Source organism: Cololabis saira, chromosome 8 (genome assembly GCF_033807715.1).
Source record: "Cololabis saira isolate AMF1-May2022 chromosome 8, fColSai1.1, whole genome shotgun sequence".
Classification (NCBI taxonomy): Eukaryota; Metazoa; Chordata; class Actinopteri; order Beloniformes; family Belonidae; genus Cololabis; species Cololabis saira.
Genome location: NC_084594.1, coordinates 14115749 through 14141016, shown reverse-complemented (window position 1 = coordinate 14141016; position 25268 = coordinate 14115749). Strand labels below are relative to the sequence as shown.

Sequence of the window (25268 nt, the reverse complement as noted above, 5' to 3'; positions counted from 1 at the left end):
ACACACACTTACACACAGTGCCTCTCGCATTTATCACATCTATAGCATATTTCAAGTTGATGGATTCACTCTCAAATGTTTCTGTGCGTGTACCTGAATGACAATGTGTTTGAAACGTTGAAAAAGATGCAAGTGCAGGAGACAAAGGAAGTGATGAGTCAAAGTAACAGATGTTTAACAGAAAAGGTCATGGTTTCACTGTGAGCTACGGATGTTTTCATGATGATTTCCACTCGTTAGCCCATCCTGAAGATTAAACTCATTTAAGTAGGGATTAGACTCTGAGCAATGTTTAATTCTGCCATCAACAATGATTCAAATGTTTTTCAAGGCAAGAGTACAGATGCCTAAACTTTATGTGCTTGATTTAAGCAGATTCAGCCAACTTGAACCATTAATTACATGATGTTAAGAGTACTGGGCTCTACCAGCAGGACAACTGGCAGTTGGCAGTTTTTGAATGAATCTTTTGTTTGCGTTAATGTGTTACTCGTCTTGATGAGCTGGTTTTTCATTGAAACCGGTATTTATGTCAAAGTCTGGAATTGAAATAAAACGCGATATGGTACGAGACAATATCGTTTATATCGATTTAATTTTTTTTTTTAATGATTTTGATATAGCTTATTTTGTGACAAATTGACTTGAATGTTTTATTTGAGATTTGCACAAATATTTTGTTATTTCACAACTGTCAACCTCAGTGGAAAAGTCTGCCTGTTACTGTCTACATTGTATTAATTGCAGTGTATTTTAATTTAATTGTTATGCAGGAAAGGGATATTTGTTTTATTTTATTCAAGAAGCATTTTTATTCTATATATGCAGGCAGTTTATTTTTATTTCATTTGTTTTATACATTTTGATATTGTGCAGACCTCTGTTAATAAAGGTACCTGTGTGACATTTGGCACGAGGCTTTGTATTAAAACTGACTGTTTTTTTAAGGGTTTGCCTCAGAAAACAATGAAGCTAACAGAGATGCTATGCTATAATGCTTTGGGGGAAACCCCAATTATGGCACAGAAAAAATATATCGAGTATCGCCATTTAGCTAGAAAATATTGAGATATGACTTTTGGTCCATATCGCCCAGCTCTACTGGGCTCTACCAGCAGGAAAACTGGCAGTTGGCAGTTTTTGAATGAATCATTTGTTTGCGTTAATGTGGTACTCGTCTTGATGTAAGACCTGGTTATTCATTGAAACCGGTATTCATGTCAAAGTCTGGAATTGAAATAAAACTCCAGAAATAAAATGTTAAAACAGACAAGCACACAGATTCTTCAGTAAGGAGACCACAACAGAGTCAACCATGTTTAATACAGTTCAATTGTCCCTATGAGCTGTAGCAAAGCTAGTTAAAGGTTGGGTGCTTTTTTTATACTTTGTTTTGCTGTATTACCCGCATTTGTGAATTCATTAATGAATGGATGAATTTATTAATTAATGTATTCATCATCCCTGAGGGGCAATTTGTTTTACAACTAGCAGTGAGAGGAAACCAAAACAACAACATTGATCACACCACGATATACCATAGACCACACCAACATAAAGTTTGAGACATGCCATCTGTTGGTCCGGCATCTCAGCACATTATATCTGCAGCCAGCAGGAAGAAGCACAAACTCTTTGAAGAGCTTGACAGAATAACACGGCTTTCTTCAAGGTTCTGGCTTCATACAGGTCGATCACATTATTTAGAGTCTTTCCTGCAACCTTGCCACACACTTTAATGAGACCTTGTAGCCTGGTTTTTGTGGTTTTAGTGGTTAGTCCATGCCACTGGACAATGAAAAAGTCAGAACAGATCCAATATAACATTTTCATAAATGATGTCTTTACACACCAGCCGCTCTCACATCAAAACAAAATAAACCATAAATCATCCTAAACCATCCAGTCAGCGTGGGTGACCCCGGAACGTCATTGGACCATTTGCTGCTCGGGTAAACTTAAGTGAACAGGCATTTTGCATCCGTGAGGTTTGGAGATGTGGCTTCAGAGGCAGGTCTGAAGGAAAGGGACTGCACTATTTCATTTGTTGTTCTCAAAATCTCCCTGATTTTTTTGACAGTTTATTTCCAACATGTCCTACCCAACCTTTAACTGTCTGATCTAGCCTTGCACCCAATGACACTGAGGAATCCGAAAGGCCCGTAACAACAAAGCTAAACGCTCAATTGTGTGCTCAAAATGAAAGATTTTGAAGTAGGGCAAAGTTCTGCAAAGCCTATTTGCGTCAACTCACAAAACTTGTCATGAAAACGCATCTGTATCTGTTCTTTGAAATCACTTCATGTTATAATTATGCCATTGTTGAAGTTCACTTCAGGTTTGATTTGAACATACTCTTATTTTGGAGATAAAAGCACTAAATAAAAGAATTTAAAATGTTTACAACTTCGGGCCATAACCAGAAACATTGCTTTTGGATATGTTTTTGCATCCTTTGAAAAAACATTAGGCAAGCTGGCTTTTCTGATGTCAACGCAGGGAGTCTCACTGCTTTGAGGTGTATTTAACAAAGGCTGATCCTCCAAGTCTCCTCCTTTTTTCACTCTTCCTTCCTCTGGGTGCATTTTAAGATGTTTTGCTGGGACTGATTTCTGGGTCACAGCAGATTTGGTGATACGGGTGTCCCAAAAAGGCCTGGGCACGTCCGCTTGTGAGAAGAATGATCTCATACTTAATTTTCTGTTAAGATTAATATTCCAGTTTAGAAACAAAAGAACAAGTCTGACCAATCACAACAGGCCATTTTACATTGCCCTCCACTAGGAATGGGTGATATTTAACTGTTCACGGTAAACCGTCCAAAAAATTCCCCACAGTAAGAATTTGTCAGCTCGCGGTAAAAACGATTAATTCCGTTGATGACGTTTTTGTATAAAGCTGATTTATGGTTCTGCGTTAAATCCACGCACAACGTACGTGAAGGAAGGAAGGAAGGAAGGAAGGAAGGAAGGAAGGAAGGAAGGAAGGAAGGAAGGAAGGAAGGAAGGAAGGAAGGAAGGAAGGAAGGAAGGAAGGAAGGAAGGAAGGAAGGAAGGAAGGAAGGAAGGAAGGAAGGAAGGAAATGAGCCAGAAAGAAAGAAAGAAAGAAAGAAAGAAAGAAAGAAAGAAAGAAAGAAAGAAAGAAAGAAAGAAAGAAAGAAAGAAAGAAAGAAAGAAAGAAAGAAAGAAAGAAAGAAAGAAAGAAAGAAAGAAAGAAAGAAAGAAAGAAAGAAAGAAAGAAAGAAAGAAAGAAAGAAAGAAAGATAAATTCCCATTGATGACGTTTAGTAGTATTTAGTATTATTTTAGAGCAGTGTTTTGGGGGCTCCAAAGACTGAATGTGGTGATAGATTTATAGTTAAAAAGGTGGAGTTGAATTGGTATTTTTTTTATCATCATTTTTATCGTTATCGGGATAAATGCCAGAAATTATCATGATACATTTTTTAGTCCACACCGCCCATCCCTAGCCTCCACCTCGCAAACCAGCAGGTATTTACATCACAGCTCTGAGGTTGTTCAGCATAAGATGATGGCTAAAAATGTTTTCCTGAAAATCTATACCACTTTGTAAGCTGAAATGACATTATTTTTTCTTTCGCCACAAGTATTGATAAACAAATTCATGTATCTTTATAATAAAATGTCTGTTTGTGGTGGTGTAGAAGGTGGGGATCGATCTTTTATTGTGATTTTTTTTTATTTTTCACTGAAATACAACTCTGTTTGGATGTTCCTTAAAGGACTGCTGACGGTAATTTTGGCTTTTTTAAACACCTGTTATGCTGAGCAACTGTGATGGGATCACTGTTTACAAATGTGAGCAACTGATCCAGATGGGTTGAAGAGGAGATGCTGAGGAAGTGAAGTTGAATTAAAGCGATAGGTGAGGTAGAAGCTTAGATCCTGTCCTGTCTAAATGATCTTGGGGAGATTTAAGATAACTGGCACATAAAAAGCATGGATGCCACCTTCAAACTTTCTAATAGCTTGTTATCTAATTCATTTTTCTTTCTTCTGATTAATGCTCTTTTGATACTGTGACAATATAATTTTACTTTTATTTGATTTGATTGAAAGTATTGGTGCATTGATACAGGCTCATCATCCACTTACCCTCATGTTATAAGTCAATCAACAGCTAAGTCCACACTGCCAGCCCAAGTGGGATTTTTGGCACATCCATTCAGGACCCGACCTTTCTGATTGATTATGTATTGCAAGAGATTTGATCAGATCTGTGTGTTTTTGCTGAAATTCCTTAATCTATGTGGTTGCTATGGTAAACCCACACCCTTAAAATATATGTAAACAGACCAATATACAGGGTGGTGAACTGGCTTTGCTTCTGTCGCAGAACACAAGAAAGTTATGAGAAACATTAATTTCTGGTGGTTTTTCTGCATCATGTCAGAATATGGGGGTCCATGGTCCAGCCAGGTTAGCTGTGTCACTCCTACCACTGCGGTAGACATACAGTAGTATAGATAGTTTTTTTCTATTAACTGGACAAATTTAGAATGAGTTGAATTATATTCTTGAAGTACCTTGAGATGGCATTTGTCACACACGTTGGGAATGTCATGTTGTGAATGACACAAAGACTATTTGAAATCCTGTTTAAGCAACCAGACTGTTTCGACTGACACGCATCTGTGCCGGTTCATTCCGGTTGGAATCCCACTCTGTAAGCGGTAGGGCTGAACGATTAATTGCATTTGCGATAATATTGCAATGTGATAAAACAAGATTTTCTAACCGCAAAAGCTGCGATTTGACCAGTCACGTGATCTGGTCACGTAATGTGTGAGTGAGCAGAGCGGGAAGAGCAGAACCGGCAGGGAAAAAAAGTCAACAGTGCAGCGTAACCTATCTACCATGGCCTCAGCCGGGCGCGGCTTTCCTCTGCAGCCCGGTTGCGCTGGGAGCGCGGAGTCGGCGTGGCGAGGAGCTGCACGAGCCGGGCGCGCACTGGCGGACAGTGGAGTCGCTCTGAGCCTGAACCTGCAGCTCGTCAGCTCATCAGGAGGTTAAAGAGCGGGGCTGCCAGTTGTTCATTGCTGGTTCGTTTTGTTAACTCTGTTTGCTGGTGGGTTTTTTTTCTCCCTGGGATTTTTGAGTTACTTGTGAAGAAGTTCTGACTTCTCTGTGAAGAAGGTTTTTTGTTCCCTGTGGGAGTTTTTTTGTGTTTTTCTATTAAACTACGCCTCGTTTTGTGGTGTCGTGCGATTGGATTCAGAGAGAACAACCCATAACACTCGTGTGTACAGACGTGTGTAGACGTGTTAAAGAGGTAAAGGCGCAGATTTGTTTTCTTTATTGTTGTAATCTGTGCTTTAAATAAATCTGACATTGTTTATTATAAAACATCCATCCATCCATTATCTATACCCGCTTTATCCTTTGCAGGGTCACGGGGGTCTGCTGGAGTCTATCCCAGCTAATTTCAGGCGAGAGGCAGGTTCACCCTGGACAGGTCGCCAGTCCATCACAGGGCCACCTATTATAAAACAGACTGATTTATTGTTTGTGTAATTGAAAAATACATGAGAACAGGACCTTGAGAAAATAATCGCATATTAAATCGCAATCGCAATATTGAGGAAAAAAATCGCAATTAGATTATTTTTAAAAATTCTTCAGCCCTAGTAAGCGGTCACATGGTTTGCAAAAAGAAAAAGAAAAAATGTGGTCACATTGTCAGAGAGTCCGTCTAGATACAATCTAGATAAACTATAAATCGGATTTGGGCTGACAGTGTGAACATAATCCAAACCCGCCAAGCAGTTGATCTCTCCGTCTCTGCCTGATCCACATAAAACCATTTACAGATGAGTACGATTATAAGACAATTAAAATCTTAGTGTTTTTAAGTGAATGTGATTAAGGGAGTTTAACCATTTTCATAGCCCAGAGCAAAAAAAAAAAAAAACAAACATCTCTTTTTTTCATATTTGTACTCTTGTGTACCCATTTGTAATACATGAGCCTGTATTTATGATATCAACTGTTGTAATTACAAGGCCGACCCGAAATTAATGTCCAAAACTGGATTTCTGGCCCTACTCCAGAGTCACAGTTTGGAAAGAGAAAAACATCAACAATCCTCAGTGAAACACACAGAGAGACCCGTGATGATGATTCACCAAGTCTGATTTGTTTAATTGTATCACATTGTCATGCTTTCTGCAAAAAGAACTAACAAGTATAGACGATATCAGAGACATTTTAGTTCTCGTCATTTCAATTTTCTGCTTATATTTTAGTTTAAAGATGACGGGCACAAACTGGAGCTCTGCAGCCTCAACACCAGGAGAAGAAAAAAAAGAGAACATATTGCTGGCATCTGGGAAATAAAATTGAAAAAAATAGAATTCCCTTTATCCCAAAGGAACCGAGGTTTAGAAATGGAGCCTATAAAAAAAAAAAAAAATCTGCAATTCCCAAACCTTTCCACCGGGATGATGGTTAAGGGCTTAGAGAATTGAGTTCTTTGCTGCCGTGCTGGAGAACAAGTTGATGAGAACTCGGCACAATGGCTCAACAGTGAGAGTGAAAGCTGCCAAATACCATCCATGTGAATGGAAAGGAACATAAGAGAGGAGCTGAAACCCAGCACATTGGAAAAGTGAATTTCTCTGTTGAAGCTCTTCTCTGCTCAAAACCCATCACGCTCAATGTCCATGGTACTTTAAAAGCTTGCCAGAGAAACTCCTAGGCAGACGTATGTGGCTCCTACACGAAATACAGAGATTGTTGTTAATAGCCAGGACTCTGTGAGCTGAAAACTTTCTGATTGCTCACACGTTATCCCCGCACAGTGAGAAGTCTGGAGACCTAGTTGGATTCTGTCCAAATGTTGGCAGGATTCCTCAGAGAAGTGTCTGTGAGTCAGTTGTTTCAAATCTCCCAAGATGTAGATCTCAAGAGAAAGTCGAGGGGATGATCACCAGGGTAGAAAAACTTACAGTGACACGTTCTAACCCATTCACTGTCTTCTTTTATGTAAAAGTGATGTAAAAGTACCAGAAAAGTTGAGAGTATCCAAAACCAAATTAGCTTAAGATGAAATATGTACAGAGAATCGTTACATCACTGATGCAGCAGTAAGGGATGCAACATTTCTAAACAAAGCCAAAATAAATATCTTGTACAGTGTAACTGAGGTTAGCTTGGTAGCATCTCTCATTCACTGAGGTAACAACAATAAGTGTGATTAGCCTATTTATATAGTAAATCCCAAAACACACCTGAAACAGAAAAGAAATGTGTATTATTCATGCAAATGTGCATAAACTAGGGCTGGGTGATATGACCTGAAATCAATATCATGATAAATTGGGCAGTTTTACCTCGATAACGATAAATGCACAATAACGATGAATGCACAATAACAACCACCACCACCACGGTGTGGTGTACCTTTTGTCCACTACTTTCATCAGTCATTTAAACCCCTTGCGCTGAATGTCTCCCTCCCAGTGTCCCATCAACCCGCTTTCTTCAGGAAAAAAAAATTATTATATCAAGTACACTGTTTTATTCTATAACAAAGGAAAACGCTGTAGTGGCCATCGTCTCTTCACAATATTCATGCTATATTCAATAATAATGATTGAACAGCAGTGGTCTCATTCTGCTCTAAACTGTCACAGTTTTGTTATTTATTTCCTGTTTTATTTTGAAACCCTTGTCCTTGTTTCAGTTACGACTTGACTTCCCTTGTTCGCCTCTGCCCTGATCGTCTGTACCTGTGTCTCGTCAACCCTTCTGTGTATATCTTGTCTTGTCTTCCCCTTGCTCCCTGCTGGTCCATACTGGTCCTTCCTTACATGTTTCCGGTCGGGTTTTTGTACTTTGTCATGTTTATGTTCTGGTTTTGAATCCTGCTCAGCAGGGCTTTTGATTTAGTTCAACTTAATAAATCACAGTTTTTTTTAACTCCTGGTCTCCTGCATCTGGGTCCAACTCTACCACACCGTGACACTAAACAAACAAACAAACCAGAAGATTAAATAAAGAAAAACACATTTAGCCCCAAATGGAATGGAGGTGGTTATTCTGTCCCTGTGTGTATGTGCGTGCGTGCGTGCGTGCGTTTAAGAGTGATGTTTGTTGTAACTTAAACTTGAGTTATGGTTCTACCATAATTCAGGCTTTAGGTTACCTCTGCAAGGCCTTCACGGAGCGGTCGAAGCTAAAACTCAGACCTTACCCAGCAACAAAGCAACAAAAAAATCTATTTTCTGATTGGCTGATGGGTTGGTAACTCCAGACAGCTGCTCTGAGCTAAGAACTCACAAAGCTCACAGTAGTGCAGTGTTTCCCGACCCTGGTCCTCAAGGCACACTGTCCTGCATGTTTTAGATGCAGAGGTGGAAAAAGTACAAAAATATTGTACTTAAGTAAAAGTACAAATTTTCTGCTTGAAAATTACTTAAGTAAAAGTAAAAAGTACCCATTAAGAACATTACTTAAGTAAAAGTATAAAAGTACCAAAAGTACATGGTGTAAAATGTACTTAAGTATAAAAGTAAAAAGTACAAAGTACAAAGTACAAAATTCAAAGTACAAAATTATTTTCAAAAGGATTGCAAAGAAATGAAGAATCCAAGAATTTGCTTACAACTCTAAATAATGGTGATATTATTCTGACCCCTTTAGTGTTTGTTTCCATTACCCCATTTTAATTTCTCCCTTTGCTCATCACTGCTGCTGTACCCCATTGGCCCCGCTGACAGGTCCACCCCCAGCCTGTAGTATGCAGTGACAACATTAAGCAACCCCAGCTGATAAAGGATGAGACTTTTGAACTTTTAAATGCCAAAACCACCTTAGAAGGGGTGGAATCAAAGAATGGTGCGCATTGACACGCGTCGGCTGCCGCTCAGGCTGATTTATGGTTCCACGTTACACCAACGCAGGGCCCGTACCCTACGGCGAGGCTCTGCATCGATTTAACGCGGAACCATAATTCAGGCTTCAGTCCTCATCGGTCCTCGACGCGACGGCGGTTCCTCCGGCCTTCCGGCCCGCCTCTGCGGCGCAACTCTCCCGGGAGCTGCGGCTCCTTCTCGGTATATTCACGCGCCCCCCTTCCTTCCCATCCGCCTTATGGTTCCGCGTTAAATCGATGCACACCCTACGCCGTAGGCTACGGCGTAGAGTGTGCGTCGCCGCGTACCCTACGCTGTAGCTCTGCCCCGGTGTAACGCGGAACCATAAATTAGCCCCCGCTGTGCTGTTCTTTAATTTGTAGTGAGTAACGACGTGTCCAATTTTAAATATAGCGGATTAAAAGTACGATTTTTTTCCTTGAAAATGTAACGAAGTAAATTAATTAGGACCATTAATTAAAATCAGGTGTGACGATGAAGGGAAACATCTAAAACATGCGGGACAGTGTTGCCTCGAGGACCAGGGTTGGGAAACACTGCAGTAGTGCACGTGTACCTTGACTCGTTTGTGAGATGGACTGTTGGAATTACTCTGCAGTGAAGTTAATTTCTCAGCAAGAGAAATGCTACTGTATGTGTAGCGTGTGAACTTGTTGAAATGCGTGAGACTTGAGAGCCCTGTTATTTCGTCTGCGGTATGTCAGCCGCCTCTGGATGGGATGGGTGGAGTCACTTGATAACACACACGGTGTACACACCATCTTACAGTAGAATGAAACTAGCATATCAGCACACAGTCAAAACAGACAAAAATACATTTATTTTCTTTCTTTTCTTTACCAAAACACCAAATTTACCGACACGGGAAAATTGACGGTCATCGCGGTGAATGTCGGTAATAGTTAATTTTCGGTTTATGGCCCAGGCCTAGCATAAACTTAACTTATTTTTCCAAAGCACTTTTGATTATGGATTAGGTGTCTAAACTTGTCACTTCCATTTTCAACTTAACTTCCTATTACTGATACAGGCCTTTTTGTCTCTTAAAACTGATGCTAGTTTATGAAATGCCTAGAGACTGTAATTTACTCTCCGTACTTACTTTTGTGCCTGTGTATGCAAAAGAAATCTTTATTATTTTCTGTTTAGATTAGGTATTTGATAACACAAAAAAGGAAAGAAAAAATAATTTGAAGCAAGCAGAAGGAAATATTGTATTTGGTTGCCCAAGCAGTGACTTACGTCATTAAATTAATGAATACAATAACGGTGTCTGCACTGTCCTGCACTAAATAAACTGAGCTCTGAGCACCAGAGTTCCCTTTGCTCTGGTTTTTCCATAGACAGCGAGCACCGTGAGCTGCCTGCGGTGCTCCAAGTTTTGTTTTTATTTATAGTTCTGGTGCTCCACATGGTGCTCCACATCCAAGCCTTGGGTACGTACACTGGACCTTTGGATGCAGATGCATGTAAACTTTGCCAGCTCACTAAAATCTTAGAAGCCAGAGCTGCAGAAAATAGGCCTAACATTACTCAAGAAAGATGCTCATGCTAACTCAAGGATAGGGCTGCAACGAATAATCGATGTAGTCGACAAATATCAATGACTAAATTAGTTTCCAGCGAGTTTAATAATCAATTATTAGCTGGTTGCGTTATCACATGTCTGTTTCATGCTGTGGTTTCGAACTTGTTGGCATCAGTCAATAATTTCAGCTTAAAAATATTCTGGTGTACGCTGGTGGGAGCATCTCACCTGTGAGTGAGAAAATCCTAAACGTGCAACCAAAAAACACACATACTCATACGTATATGCTTGCAAGGCTCTATTTCCCTGCGTTCCAGTCTTCTTTTCGTGTCAGCTGTTCCCTCAGGGGTCTCCACAGCAAATCCTTATATCTACCATATCTACCACATCCACATCTCTCACCAGGAGTAGGGAACCCTGGTCCTAGAGAGCCGTAGTCCTGCATGTTTTGTTCTTGCATCAACACACCTGATTCTAAGTAATGATCGTCACCAGCTTCTCATTCGGGTCTGCACTAGTGTGTTAGTGACACAGTCCTTTGTATCAGGGTGTAAAGAAGCAGGGGAACATCTAAAACATGCAGGGCTCTCTAGGACCAGGGTTCCCTATCCCTGTCTCACACCAAATAACTTCATGTCCTCTTTAACTTCCAGTAGGTTTTGAATTTTCTAAATATTTTAAACAGTCTAGAGATAATGGTTATGGGAAATACCGTGCCAAATCCTGTTGGTGATAACAGGATAGTCATAAAGGGGTTTTAACTTGACCTAACTTTATTGTTTTATAGTTTTAATGTTTTCTTGTTAGATGCCACATGCCTTAAACAATCACGGGCTCATTTTAAAACCTTATAAACATAAATATAATCGTTTAAGTTATTGCACAATTCATAACCTGATAGTGTAAATAATCAAAAGATCAATTGACAATAAAAATAGTCATTAGTTGCAGCACTACTCAAGGGTATTTAATTGGCTCCGTGGTGCATATTTATTTAATTTCAAACTCTTTTAGATTCTTATTTTAAGCAAAAAAAAGAGTCCGTGGGTCATGATCATCTGCACTCTGGTCATGTACGCCGAGCAGACAGCAGAAGGAGTCAATATGATAGAGTGACAACACAATACACACATACAGATGTACTTTTAATGAAGCGCTCGGAGATAGAAAAGGCCGCACACATGCATAATGTCCCCACACACATCATTTAAATAAGCACTCAGGACACACTGGCACACTTGAGCAGAACACATACACACACTACCCCCCCCCCCTCTTTTTCACACAATCGCACAGTCAAACATGCACACAGCAAATCAACATGAATAAATAAGAGATGGAGTTGTGCTTCATATCCTAATCTCCCAGGAAAAAGCAGCTCGCCGCATCGGCACGGATCTGCCCGGGTGCGGGACTGGGACACTGCTGGCTTCCAGAAAACCAATTTGTTAGTTTATTGTCTTGGTGTTTAGTCTGTGGTTACAGTTCATTTCAGCCAGCTATTCTCGAACATGCTCCTTTAAATGGCATCTATAAAACATGGGGTGTGCTCTTGCTTGTGTCTTCCTCCTCCTCTGTACATGACGGAGCAGCACACAGGCATCACAATGCCGCATTTCTTTTGCTGTGGTGGGGATTTTAATTTTCCCTTAAGCATGCGACGGATTCGCCCCAGCAGCCAGAGCTGGCGCTTCGAGAGGGGGAACAAACAGCTCTCTAAACGCATTAGCTCATGAACGCCACTGAGAAGTGAATGTTGAGGTGCTGAAATCATGTGTAATCATGTAGATCGATGGCTGACTTTCTTTCTTTCTTTTTAAAACTGTTCCGCTAAACCAGATCGGCAGGGTTGGTACAGAACGCAGTTTCTGATATGATGCAACACCCAGGATTTTCTGGTTCACCCCTGTTGATGCTGTTTTATGTTCTCTGTGACAAGACACTGGGATGTCATCTGCATATAAATTCTTCATACGCAGACATGTCTAGCATCCCGACACTACAGGATATGAAAAAAAATGTCAGCCTGGAAATGAGAAATTTGGAGAGACTGCAGTGTAGACGGGCAATCTTGATTGTACAATTACACATCATCTGAGCACTGTTTTATAAGGCGTAAAACTAAAGTGCTGAATGGCTGTGTTTCATGCCTGGAAACACTACACAGACTCTTGTATTATGTCGTATCGATCTGACACAGGGAGCAGGAGGATGGCAGAGACTCAAGTGCTGCCCGGGGAGGGTCCTTAAAACTAGAAAAGAAAGTCTCTTGTCCGTGATGTTCTGCACCTTTTCTCTTTCTCTGCATGTCACCTGGTGGCTCCTGCCGATCAAGGAGTCAGCACTCTGCCCTCCTTTAGGTTCTGCTGTTTGCAGCTACGCTTGTGCGACGGTCGCTTTTCAGAGACAAACAAAATTGAAAGCCAATCTGCCTTTACCTCTTCATGCTGGTTATTCTGCAGAGCTGCAGTGTGTTTTGCTGCATCCAAATGACGAAAAAAGCAACCATTTTAGCTTCCCTTCATGGTGGAGAGAACCTATGGCACGGTGCAGTATTGCAATGTCACGGTGGCACAACTTTACCCCGTGCATCAACTGGCAACAAATTGCAACTTTTCTCAACAAACTCTGCAGAGAAAGCCTTTTCAAAGTCTCCAGTGTTACTGTCAAATATTGTGGACCTGTCACAGAGATCCCATCTCAAGTAATCCCAGGGTGGCCTTTGCTATGCCTGTCAGCAATAGCAACCAATAACCCTGCACAATAAAACCCTTCAGAACAACAGCGGGCCACATGGAGCTTCAAGGGCTACTGACGGCGATCTATAAAACAATATAATGGGTTGCCTGTCAGTGAGTGTGAAAGGGAAGATCTACGCCTCCTCTGACCCTCTCAGGGAACTTCAATTAATCACAGCAGAATTGTATCACTACGCAATAAGAGTGTACGGTTATTACCATCCCCGTATTCTTGAGGATGAAATGTGATGATAGCACTAATGGAGAGTGGAGGGACACAGCTGACCACACAACACTTGTCAAGCGGGTGAAGGGCAGATGAAAGAAAAAAGGGGAAGAGACTTGAAGGAAGACAAAAAAAATGAGAGAAGATATCACAAATTGGATGGGGAGAACGGACATGTGTAGAGCGAGCGACAGCAAACACGGTTGCCAGTTTCATCAGAGATTTGTAACAGAGTTCGACACGATGGCACCACCTGACTTTGCTCAAGTCAAATGGGAGCCGTTCTTTTTGGCTGGAGCTGTTTTTCCATTATGATGGAGTTGGGGGGTGGGGGTGGGGGTGGATTCAGAAACATATTTGACCTGGCAGTGGAGCTTTCCAGTGGGGAGCCATGTTTAGTCTGGAGTTACCTTTATAAAGGTGCGAGGGATGGAAACATGGACATAAATGGATGTTGCAAGCACTCTTTGCTGGGTGGGGTCCACAGACACATCAAAAATCAGCTGATAGATAGATAGATAGATAGATAGATAGATAGATATTTGCTTAATAATCAATAAAGTTCTCCACATTTGCATGGATGTTGAAGTTTATTCCATGCCCTTCTTCCCCCAGGCAGGTATATGAAACTTTATGTAAAATATAACACTCAGTAAAGGTTTTATTGTTTTTTTTTTGTTTGTTTTGTTTTTTTAATAAACCTGATTTCATCTGCATTTACACAATATGAAGTTGAGTATTTGCCAGCCTGCAGCTACACCTGCATGCAGCTTCCAGTCATTAGTTTCCTGCAGCCCAATTCCTATCACGAGTGATTAACTATTTATCCTTGTCAATATTTTTTAATCGATCAGCCTGCAGCAGTAAATTGTTTTGGCATTCTCAGATATTGTGTGAGTTCTTAGGGTTTTGGAGATGCACACAATATGCTGAGCATATTCCATAGTTCTGCATTGCCCAAAAAGCTTTATAATTAAACAGTTAAGAGGAAGAGGAAAACACTACCCTACCTGTCGTTCTTCTGTCAGTTAATCCCGGGAAACGTCCCTGTTAATTATTCTCCATTGCCAGCCACAGACATCAGAAACCTGTTCGTCAATGATTTGCCATTTCCTTGTGCAACACATAACCTAAACACAGTGCTCTAATATCAAAGCTCTCCACAATCTCCGCAATCCGGGAGTCAATGGAAAAAGAAAAAAAAAAGAAAAGTCTGAACTGTGGTTATTGGCTACTTGCACGCAGTGGACTTGAAAGTCTATAAAAGTTGCCGGTCCTCCAGCTGTGAGTCGCAACTTCCCCTCCGCCACAGCGCCGGACGGTCGCGCATACTTTCTGGATTCAAGCAGAGTGTGTTTTTTTCACAATCCTCCGTCCACATTGCCGGGTACAGTTGACAACGGCTTCGTGCAGTTTGAGAAATGGATTTGAGGTGTACAGGGGGATGAGAGAACAGCCGGATCCACCACGGAGAGTGTGTGTGTGCAGCCTGGTGACGCTGCAGCTGGTGTTTTAGCGCCATCCAGCGGCCGTTGTGAGAATGACAGTCATTGGAGGAGGAGAGCAGCTTTAAGCCTAAATTCAGTGGCGTCAATTCAGTCAAAGCTAAGATATGGCAAGGTTACGAGTCACAGAACTTAACTAGAGTATCAATCAACACGTCCAGCAAATACTCATCACAGAAGTCTGCTATGTAGCTTATCTGTGTGGTCAAGAAAATTGGAACTTTTTCAAATGCAGTCTCGCTCACTGCAAAAACTCAAAATCTTATTATATTTGTCTTATTTCTAGTTAAAATGTCTCATTTTTAGTCAAAAAATCTTATTACAGTTAAAACAAGAGTCATCACCAGAAAAATAACTTGTTATTTGACCATTTTCAAGTAAATTTACACTTGAAATAAGTAGGAAAATCTGCCAGTGGGACAAGATTTATCTTCTCATTACAAGCAAAAAAATCTTGTTCCACTGGCAGATTTTTCCATTTATTTTAAGTGAAAATCTACTTGAAACAGGTGAAAATGGTTGTTTTGGAGTCTTGTCTGAAATGTAATGATTTTTTTTTACTAAAAATTTGACATTTTAACTAGAAATAAGACAAATATTCTTGTTAAGATTTTGAGTTTTTGCAGTGTATAATAACTAGTGAAATCAATCATGTTGTTCTGATTTGCATTTGTAGTTATTCTATATGTATTAAGTAATAGAATAATCAATACAAATAGACACAGAGCAATTCCATAAATGTATTTAAAAAACAAACATTTACATTTTCCCTTGAAGCCAAGGTGTGGCGGCTGCCATACCTTGCCATACCCAATTGACTAAAGCCTCAATTATGGTCCCGCGTTAAAACGACGCAGAGCCTACGCCGTAGGGTCTGCGTTGGTGTAACGCGGGACCATAAATCAGCCTTTAGTCCTCCTCCAGCTTCAAGGGAAGACAGTGAATGTTCTCTGTTAAATACAAAACTAAACAAAAACAGAAATGAAAGTTCTGTGCAAAGATTATAGAAGTCCCGGCACGCAGTATTTGTTCCCTTTGAGGTTGATTTAAATATTTAAAATGATGCTTTTAATAGAGCTCAGTTTGTGATGTGACATGATACAGAGGAAGGGCTTTGAGCTATTTTGAGAAGGTGTTAAAAAAACTGATTTATAATAATGTGTGAAAACTGAAAAGGAGGGCAAATAATTAGGTAATATTTCAACAATCATTCATATTTTCTGTAGCTTTTGTTCAGTAAAAGATCAAGTCGCTCGTAAGCATTGTTTAGTATTGTTTGTTTAATGGGTCAACATGCAATTGCTTCATATTTTTAAGAAAGAGGTTCTTCAAATGTAACAATACATTTTCAATTCCATCACAAAAACACACAAAACATTACTAAATATAAAAAGAGAAGTGAAAGAGTCATGCTCTTAAAAAATTAACACTGCAAGTAGATGAGAAATTAACATCTGTCTCCTGTGTTAAATCTAATGATCCGCCACTTTCTCCTGTAGGCCTTCTTTATTATAAAAAAAAAAAAAGCTGTTCGAGGACTTTGACTGTTTTTTTTTTGTTTTGTTTTTGTTTGTTTTAACAAATGCAGGTCATAATTGTTTCTGATGGTCAGCAAATGTCAGTGAGCAGCTCTGTGCTGACGAGCTTCTGCACTGCCACCTCATTTCACTGCACTCGACACAACAGACCTCTGCGCGCCACCTACTTGATCTGCTTTTCTTTGACAGATGAATTCAAAAGTACCACAGGGTATGGAAAAGGAGACCCTTCACTTTTCACACGACGAGAACTGCTGTTACAGTTACAGAGCTCTAAAGTCACTCTTTTCTTGGATCACACTAGGGCTGTGCGATTAATCGATTTTAAATCTAAATCGGATTTATTAATCAAGACCATGTTAAAAAAAGGAAAATCGGAAAATCGATTTTTTTTTGCAGCTGGCTGCATTACAGACAGAGCTCGTCTAGTCATCTTTGTTTGGTCAAGAAAATTGTAAATGTTGTCACTTTACTAAACTCAAGGAGGATTTACAGTATCTTTCAATTGCACTTCATTCCCAATAGGTAAATTTGTTTGCTATTTTTCTTTAAAAATAAAGATAAAATATTTGAAACAATTTATTCCATCGTCTTTTGTAATTTTACCAAAAAAATCGAAATCGAAATCGAAAATCGTGTTTTCAGAGAAAAAAAATCAGGATTTTATTTTTGTCCAAAATCGCCCAGCCCTAGATCACACACACAGTAAGGCTCCCGGTGGCGCAGGGAAGTTTTGACACACATGTTCAAAATATATATTATTAACTAAGTTAGTAAAATATTACTGATGTTGCAATAATGCAAAGGGCTTAAAACAAACATTTTGACATGTTTGCAATCAACTAAAAGAGTTCATGTTAGGAGAGTTTCCTTCATTTTTCATGCAAAAGGCTTTCTACTTCTGCCAGATCATTGGGTCTACTTGCATGCAATGCTATTTTAAAATATATGAACCCATACACGATAGCCGGGACAGTGGCAAAGCCTTCAGTTTGCAGCTGTTAAGGCTGTCCATTACTGATTTTTAATGTGTTTGGGACCTTTGTTAATTTGCAGAGGATATATGACAGCAACTTTGTTCATGAAGATATGCTGTTTACAGTAAACTTTCTGAAAAGAACTTCCAAAATGAGGGTTTACATGTTAATGTGTAAATAGCTGAAATAATCAACTAAATCTACCCAGAGGTCTTTTGCAGTCAAACATGGATTTTGACTTGTTATTACAGCAATCCTATGAGCACTTTTCTCCGACGGTTTCTTGGATTTCCTAACCTTAACTTGACCTCCACTGTTTCTGCTAACAACTATCTCTTGATTGCTTATCAGACTGAAGAGATGACTAACCGAAGCCACTTTGCTGCCTTCTCCTGGCTCTCTCCTCCTTAGCGGGGAGTCAATTATTTTAATATTGAGAGTGCTTCAGAGCTGCTTAGTGAAGTGCATGGCTGGTGATATCAGGAATAAGGTCTTTGAAATTTGCATCACTTGGCCTTTCCTAATGATGACTGTGAACAAGCAAGTTAAAATGTTTGCAAAAGTGATCTCAGAGCTCATATAGGGTTTCGATTGTGCAGATCTGTGTACGGCACGACAGATAAGAACACATTGATCTTATTTAAATGTTGAAAATGTGTCCATACTTTTGCATTCTCCTGTAAAAAAATCTATCGGTGTCTGACCATCTGCTTCCACTTTCCCCGAACATTACTGTCCAGTCTAATCGCATTATCATCTCTCCATATCTCGACCAATGTCTTTCGTAGAAACGCAAGAACGGCTGGAATAATCAATACCAACCTTTTGAAACGGCCCATCGAGATGGAAGGCGAGCGTTTGGCCTGATTTATTTGGGACTGCCCTAAGTTATCATTATGAAGCCAAAGCCATCTCCCGAACAGAAAGATTCATGAATGCACGCGCGGGCCGAGGGAAAATAACCACACACACAAGCAGAACGAAAGGGCAGAGCGCACCAATCCCTGCTGACCGCGTGCAAAAGAGAAAAAAAAAAAAAGTCGGCTCATTATCATTGACCAGCCTGAGCCATAAAATTCAAAGCAGATAACTAGACCAGAGCCGAGCTTCACATCAAATTATAACCGCCTATGAATAGAGAAGCTGTTATTTTGATTCTCTATACGTCATTTATATTATACAGTTCCCAAAGTCATCAAGTTTCTTTTCTTCCACTCCGAGTGTGTCTTACCCATATTGAAAGGGGAGATGACCTCATTAATCTTTTGAGTATTGTATGGACCTATCCTGTCACTCCAGAGACGCTGTGGTTTGTGACACCGCTCTGCTCATTAAATCATATGACAGGATGAGGTCACCAGTGTGGTAAGGTGTTACAAGCTGCGCACGGGCAGATAAAGCCAGCAGTGGGAGCCTCTGCTCGCGGCTGCAACAGCAAACGTACTGTAGGCAGTACTCGAATTGAGAGGGGATGAGGGGGGATGGCATCCCCCCTGAAATAAAAACGGTCAAAATCATCCCCCCCTGTAAAAATGCCATCCCCCCTTTCCATCCCTTATGTCATTTCATCAATGAATGTGGTTTTACTGCTATTTCAACATTTAGAGTCATCACCAGAAAAATAACACCAGAAAAATAACTTATTTGACCATTTTCACCTGTTTCAAGTACATTTTCACTTGAAATAAGTAGGAAAATCTGCCAGTGGGACAAGATTTATCTTCTTATTACAAGCAAAAACATCTTGTTCCACTGGCAGATTTTTCTACTTATTTCAAGTGAAAATCTACCTGAAACAGGTGAAAATTGTTGTTTTTTCTAGTGATGAGTCTTGTTTTAAGTGTAATGAGATTTTTTTTACTAAAATGAGACATTTTAACTAGAAATAAGACTAATATTCTTGTTTAGATTTTGAGTTTTTGCAGTGATCCATTTTACTTATCCTTTGAAGGACAGAGCCATATTGATAAGTTCAGAAAACTGTTTTTTATTGTTGTGTTTTGATGTATTTGATATTTAAAGCTTACAGAAGGCTGCATTTAACTGCTGCTAAGTAATTCTTTTCTGTCATTGTTTTGGTCAGTGCTATTATTTGTAATATATTATATTATTTGTAATCAGCACATTATTTATCAATTATCTGTCCCCATATGGTAAAATCCACCATCCCCCCTGATTTTATTTTACAACTCGAGTACTGACTGTAGGTTGCAGCTGAGGTGACTCATACCGGTAATCTCAGGGAGGAAAGCATTTGGCATCAAAGGCGAATAGAAATCTCTGTTTTTGTGTCTTTTTAAAGGGAACAACACATCTAGAAAAACACACGTTCGCTACACCTGAGGTGTCACGTGATTTTACACCTCTCAGAGGAAACCTCCCTGCCTCTTTTGGTCTGGTTAGTGTAGGTGGCGCCTCGTATAACACTCATCATCCTATGCTTGTCATCCTGTGATTACCCTCATTTCACGCTGGCAACACAAGCTGTGGGCGCTTCGTAGCTCGGCATTGATTGTTTTGGTTTGGTCGAAAATAACAGCAACTCACAGGGCGAAGGGCAAGCGCTCCTCCTGAACCCTCGTCTGCTTTCTCCTCAGAAGTGTGTTTGAAAACAGCAAGACATCTACTAGAAAATTGCAAGGGAAAAAAAAAACTAGAAGGCATTATGGCCTCAGGAATGGACCTGTCCATCAATAATGCAGAGGAAGCAGCAGTTAATGCCCACTTTAATTCAACAGGTCTGCAGACATCGGAACAGTTATTCTTCCTCAGCTGCAGATTGTCAATGAAAGGCCGCTACATCAGGCTTTATGGCTTTGTGTGCGGTTGCACAGCGAGGTCTTTTCCTTCGACCTCAATCCCGACTGCAGAGCCATTAATGGGTTTTCATCAGGGGCCCTCGATAATGGAGTTTCCGACTTCTCCAACACTCTTAGTCGACGCTGTGGACGGCTGCGTCTGGAGAGAGAGAAATAATGTCCACATAAAGTCGGAATATATGAGTTCAATTTTGTGTGAAAAGTCAGAGTACAAATTTGAAAAAACAAAAATGAGATGTCATCAAAACAGGAAATGTTCCCCGGCAAAAACAACCCTTTAGAAATTGATAAATTATAAATTAACGGCAGGCTATATGTTGTTATTTTCAGTGGCAGTGGGGTCGGGTTCGCTATTGAAGTCTCGCAATCAAAGTACCATTATATAGTGAAAGAATAACGATAAAAGGGGTGGGAAATAAATAAGAGGGAATAACTGTATCCACAAAACGATATTCGTAGCATCAGTAATGATTTCCTGTTTGCTTCAGTGCCTCAGTAAAACCAAGAAAAATTGAGAGGATATGGAAAATGATGAGAAAAAAAAGAAAGAAATTCCAAAATTTCTTTGGCTTCTTTGTCCTTGCAGATACATTCATCCCTGCATTTCAGGCTTATTTGGATGGAAGTAAATCAAACCTGTTAAATTCACAAATGCAAATTAACACTATACTGTGCCAAAAAAATACAGCAATGAAAATGTTTGGAAAATACTTCTGTCACTTTCTTCTTTTCTAGCTCCAGACAGAAGTTACTTATCAATGCCTGCCACATCAGTGTGGTCGGTTACATTGATCCTGTCCCTAGCCCCTGACTCTTCCTGACTTTTGCAGAGTTTTGAATTAAATTCATCTTCAAAAATGCTCAGGGTCGTGTCTGAAATCACGAGCGATAGCTAGAACTCTTTGAACCGAATCATACAGCTTCGTTCTGCTCACCCAGAAGATTATAGTACATTGGGTCGCTGGGAACTCAAACTGGTCTGTGGGACTCAGACTATTTGAACATTTCATAGACTGAGAGATGAACTACTATAGGTCTAAGGAATATTATGCACAATTTACAAATATACAGAGGTGTCAAAAGTATTCACATTCATTACTCAGGTAGAAGTATAGATACTAGAGTTTAAAAATACTCCTGTAGAAGTTGAAGTATCAACTCAAGTTTTTTACTCAAGTAAAAGTATAAAGGTACTGGTTTCAAAACTACTTAAAGTATAAAAGTAAAAGTAATGTAAGGGGGAAAAAAGCCATTAAGGACAAAAGCCATTGAAAATGAATGCATCTTAGTATAATGCAAATATATTAAAGAACCATATACCGTATTTTCACGACCATATGGCGCACTGTGTGGAAAGGCGCACCCTCAGTTTTGTGTGTCATTTTTGGTTTTAAAACACACATACGGCGCACCGACCCAAAAGGCGCCGTCTACGGAGACGGAGCTGCACACACAGGCGTTGCAAAACACACACGCGCTAAAAATAGAGCGGAAGCAAAACTTAGTTTGATATTTTATTTCACTTTTCACATCAATCAAACCCTTCAAAAGGTTCATATTCTGTTTCTGCATTAAAGAATTTAAAAAAACCACCGGGGCGCCGCACATAAACCTGTCTCAGCCACCCGATCATCTCTTCATCCATCCAGCCCTTTTCATTTCACTCTGGCTGGAAAAGTCTGTTTAGGCAACGCTTTTCTTTTAAAAATCACCATAGCCGGCAGTTTCTGTCCATCAGCGTGGCAGCCAAGCACAAGACTAAATAAGCTTTTCATACCCTGTTGTGCTGCGGATCCCGACCGCGGCGGTCCCGGGTCCCGCTCCCCGTGTGCTCCCACGCGCTGGACCGGGTCCGCTCCCCGTCTGCTCCCCCGCGCTGGACCGGGTCCCAGGTCCCGGTCCCGGTCCCGGTCCCGGTCCGCCCCCCCCCCCCCCGCTGGTCCCGCTCACACACGCGCTGTCGGGGAGCCGGTACCGGGTTGTATCCGACAGGAGCTCCGCTCCGCTAATTCAGCTGCGCCAGTCCGAATTTCCAGACCTGTCTCAGCCACTTGATCATCATCCCTTCATCCAGCCACCTCTTTTCATTCGTCCTTATAATGATTCCGGCTGGAAACGTCTTATGCAAAGTTTTTCTTTTAAAAATCACCATAGGTTTCTGTCCATCAGCTGCGCCGGGCAAGCACCACATAAATGAGAATGTGTGTGTGTGTCGCGCCGCGAAAAACACACACGCGCATGTCGGGGTCCGGTACCGGGTTTGTAACCGACAGATTTGGCTGCAAATCTCGGAGGGTGAAGCTGGTCCGACCTGAGACGTACCCCAGAAATCTCTGCTCTTAAAGCGGCCGGGAACCAGGTCATCGGACCCCGCTTGGGGAACCAGGAAGTCGGGCTGCAGCAGCGCCCATCACCGCGGCTTTAACAGGGGAAAGTGACCGGTTCCGACCGGCCGGGACCGGAGGAGCCCCGGTCCCGGTCCCGGACTGGTAGTAGGGGCTCCCGGGGAAAGAGCACCGGCATTTCAGCCGGATCTGCCGCAGGGATGCGGCGATTGGACCCGCAAACCCACGGCAGGTGCTTCCTCGGTTCCCGACATGCAAAACACACGCGCTCCGCAGAACACGCACACACAAGTGTGCTTATTTAAAAATCTAGCGGGAGCAAAACTTAGTTTGATTGTATTTTATTTCACTTTACACATCAAGCAAATCCTTAAAAGTTTTCATCATCTGTTTCGCATTAAACAGCTCAGTGGATGGTCTCATTCACGTCGCAACTCACGGGGGCTTCACCCGCCCCCTTCTCTTTTTACCGTTCTCATGGTGGCCGGCCTCACATTACCGTAATTCAGGTAATAGACACGGCGCACTGTTTCATAAGGCGCCCGGCACATTTAAAAAAAAAAAAAAAAAAAATGTGCGCCTTATGGTCGCGAAAATACAGTAGGCTATGTGTACTATTGAGCATTAACATGTGTTTCAAAGAGCAGGAGATATGACGACTAGTTGCCTATAAGTATTGTAATGGTGCAAAAAGTCAAACTTCAGAGGCATGTTATCATTTATCCTAACCTTTATTGGAATGTACATCCAAGTTTAGTTGCAGGAATCTGAGGGCAACGGATGTAAGAACAAAACTGGACAAGAACATCTGTGCCACAATCACAACCAAATTCACTCTATCCGGATGGCGCAATTTAACTGGATCGTTTTTTTTTAAAGGCCGAAATGAAATAGAGTAACAAGGCTCTTTTTAAAATGTAAGGAGTAAAAAGTACAGATAATTGCGTGAAAATATAAGGAGTAAAAGTAAAAAGTCGTCTGAAAAATAATTACTCCAGTGAAGTATAGATAACCAAAATGTCTACTTAAGTAAGGTAACGAAGTATTTGTACTTTGTTACTTGACACCTCTGCAAAAATAAAACTATTCTTTAACTCAAGCATCCCACTTCCCAGTTATCAACTAGGCAGCCATCCTCAGGAAGTGAAAGGGGGAATGATATTTATTTTGTGAAATTTTCTAAGCCGCATGCTTTGAAACAGTCCTGCCCCATGTTTGATTACATTGTCTAGCTAGCAGCAGCTGTGTGCTCGCGGTGACGCATGAAAAGTTGAAAATTCTCCAAAATTCTTTCTGTTTTTTAAAAAGACTACTATTCTTGTGCTGTCAATCTTATTAACAGACCACTTGGCTGCGTGTTTGCATGGAAGGATCCTAGGACGAAGCTTAGCTAAGAACACGCAGCTTGTGCTCACCGGGTTTTGGCTAAACGTAATGTTCATTTCTGATTTTAACTAAAAATCCTAGTGACATTTTACTGACATCAGTCATTTAAAATGACTCTTTGATATAAAAATGTGAGTTAATCAACATCCTCAGTAAGTAGGCCCAAAGGGAGGGATCACTTTCAACCCTCAGTTCACAAAAGAAAACATCAAACAAAACCCAAAACAAAGAGTTGCAACCACTTTGGTTGAAAAACTCCTGTGGAGTCTCAGGGAAGGCTTGCGACATATTTGAGCTTGACAGACGGACCCTGCACACCGAGGTGGCCCGCTGCATTTCATCATGCAATGTGCCACCAGTCACATCAGTGATTACGCTGGTACCAGAGCATAGATGTTCTTATGGTAGCAAACTATGTACCGAACATCAGACCAGAATCCAGTTCATACCAAGTAGTATGCACAATACCCAGTATGTGGATTTTTTTTAACAATTGCTCCTGTTTTCTAGTAATGAAGGATCCTGACTTTCATATTCTGATGAGAGTTTGTGTGTTTAGCATTGTCGCTGTTGAAACTTGAGGTCTTTATGTTTCAGTTTGTGTTCACTTTCTGTACATGTAGCACTTCTTTAGTCACGGAGGACTTTTTAATAGGTATGATGCCTTCTATTTCACGCTGATTTTGACCAAAGTTAGACACTGCGACCAGCGCGAGCAGCAGGAAGATCAGAAGCATTCCTGTTCCTTTGTTTTGGTCTCAAACAGCAAGCAAGTAAACAGACCAGAAACATCATAGAACTGAAAACAAAACAAAAAAGAAGGAACATTTAAAGCAGCACAATGTAACTTTTACACCTTAATATCATATGTCCAGAGTCATTGTGATGGCACATCAACTTACAACAGGTTTAATGACACCTCTGTCATGATCTGAGGGGGTCTGTATCACCTTCACTGGCACTATGTAACTTGGAGGTGGATGGTAGGAACCCTGCCACATTACTGGTAAAGCACTACCGCTTTTGTCCAAAGGAGCCGCCAAACTCAACAAAAGCTGAAAGTTACATTGTGCTGCTTTAAAATTGCCAGGATGTTTCTTTATAGTCAATTGTTTTGAGTTCGGTTATTACCGGTTTTGGGTCTTGAATAATCAAATTGATTGATTCTTGAATAATCAAATTGATTGATTATTCAAGTCATTCATGTATTATTAATCAAACTGTCTTTTTTTTGTCACTGGCATCAAATATAAAAGTGATTTATATCGAATTTGTTTACTTCTTGGGTTCACTGTGTGCTGTTGTGTGT

The 25268-nt window shown here is 40.6% G+C and overlaps 1 protein-coding gene across 1 annotated transcript in view; it reads right to left on the bottom strand.

Annotated features, from left to right (window-relative positions):
• tafa3a (TAFA chemokine like family member 3a) overlaps positions 1-14848 on the bottom strand; it is a 148777-nt gene extending 133929 nt beyond the window's left edge. Inside the window, exon 1 of the mRNA XM_061728430.1 lies at positions 14400-14848. The gene's annotated coding sequence lies outside the window, so the exon portion shown is untranslated. The remainder of the gene's footprint in view (positions 1-14399) is intronic.
• Positions 14849-25268: the final 10420 nt, after the last annotated feature.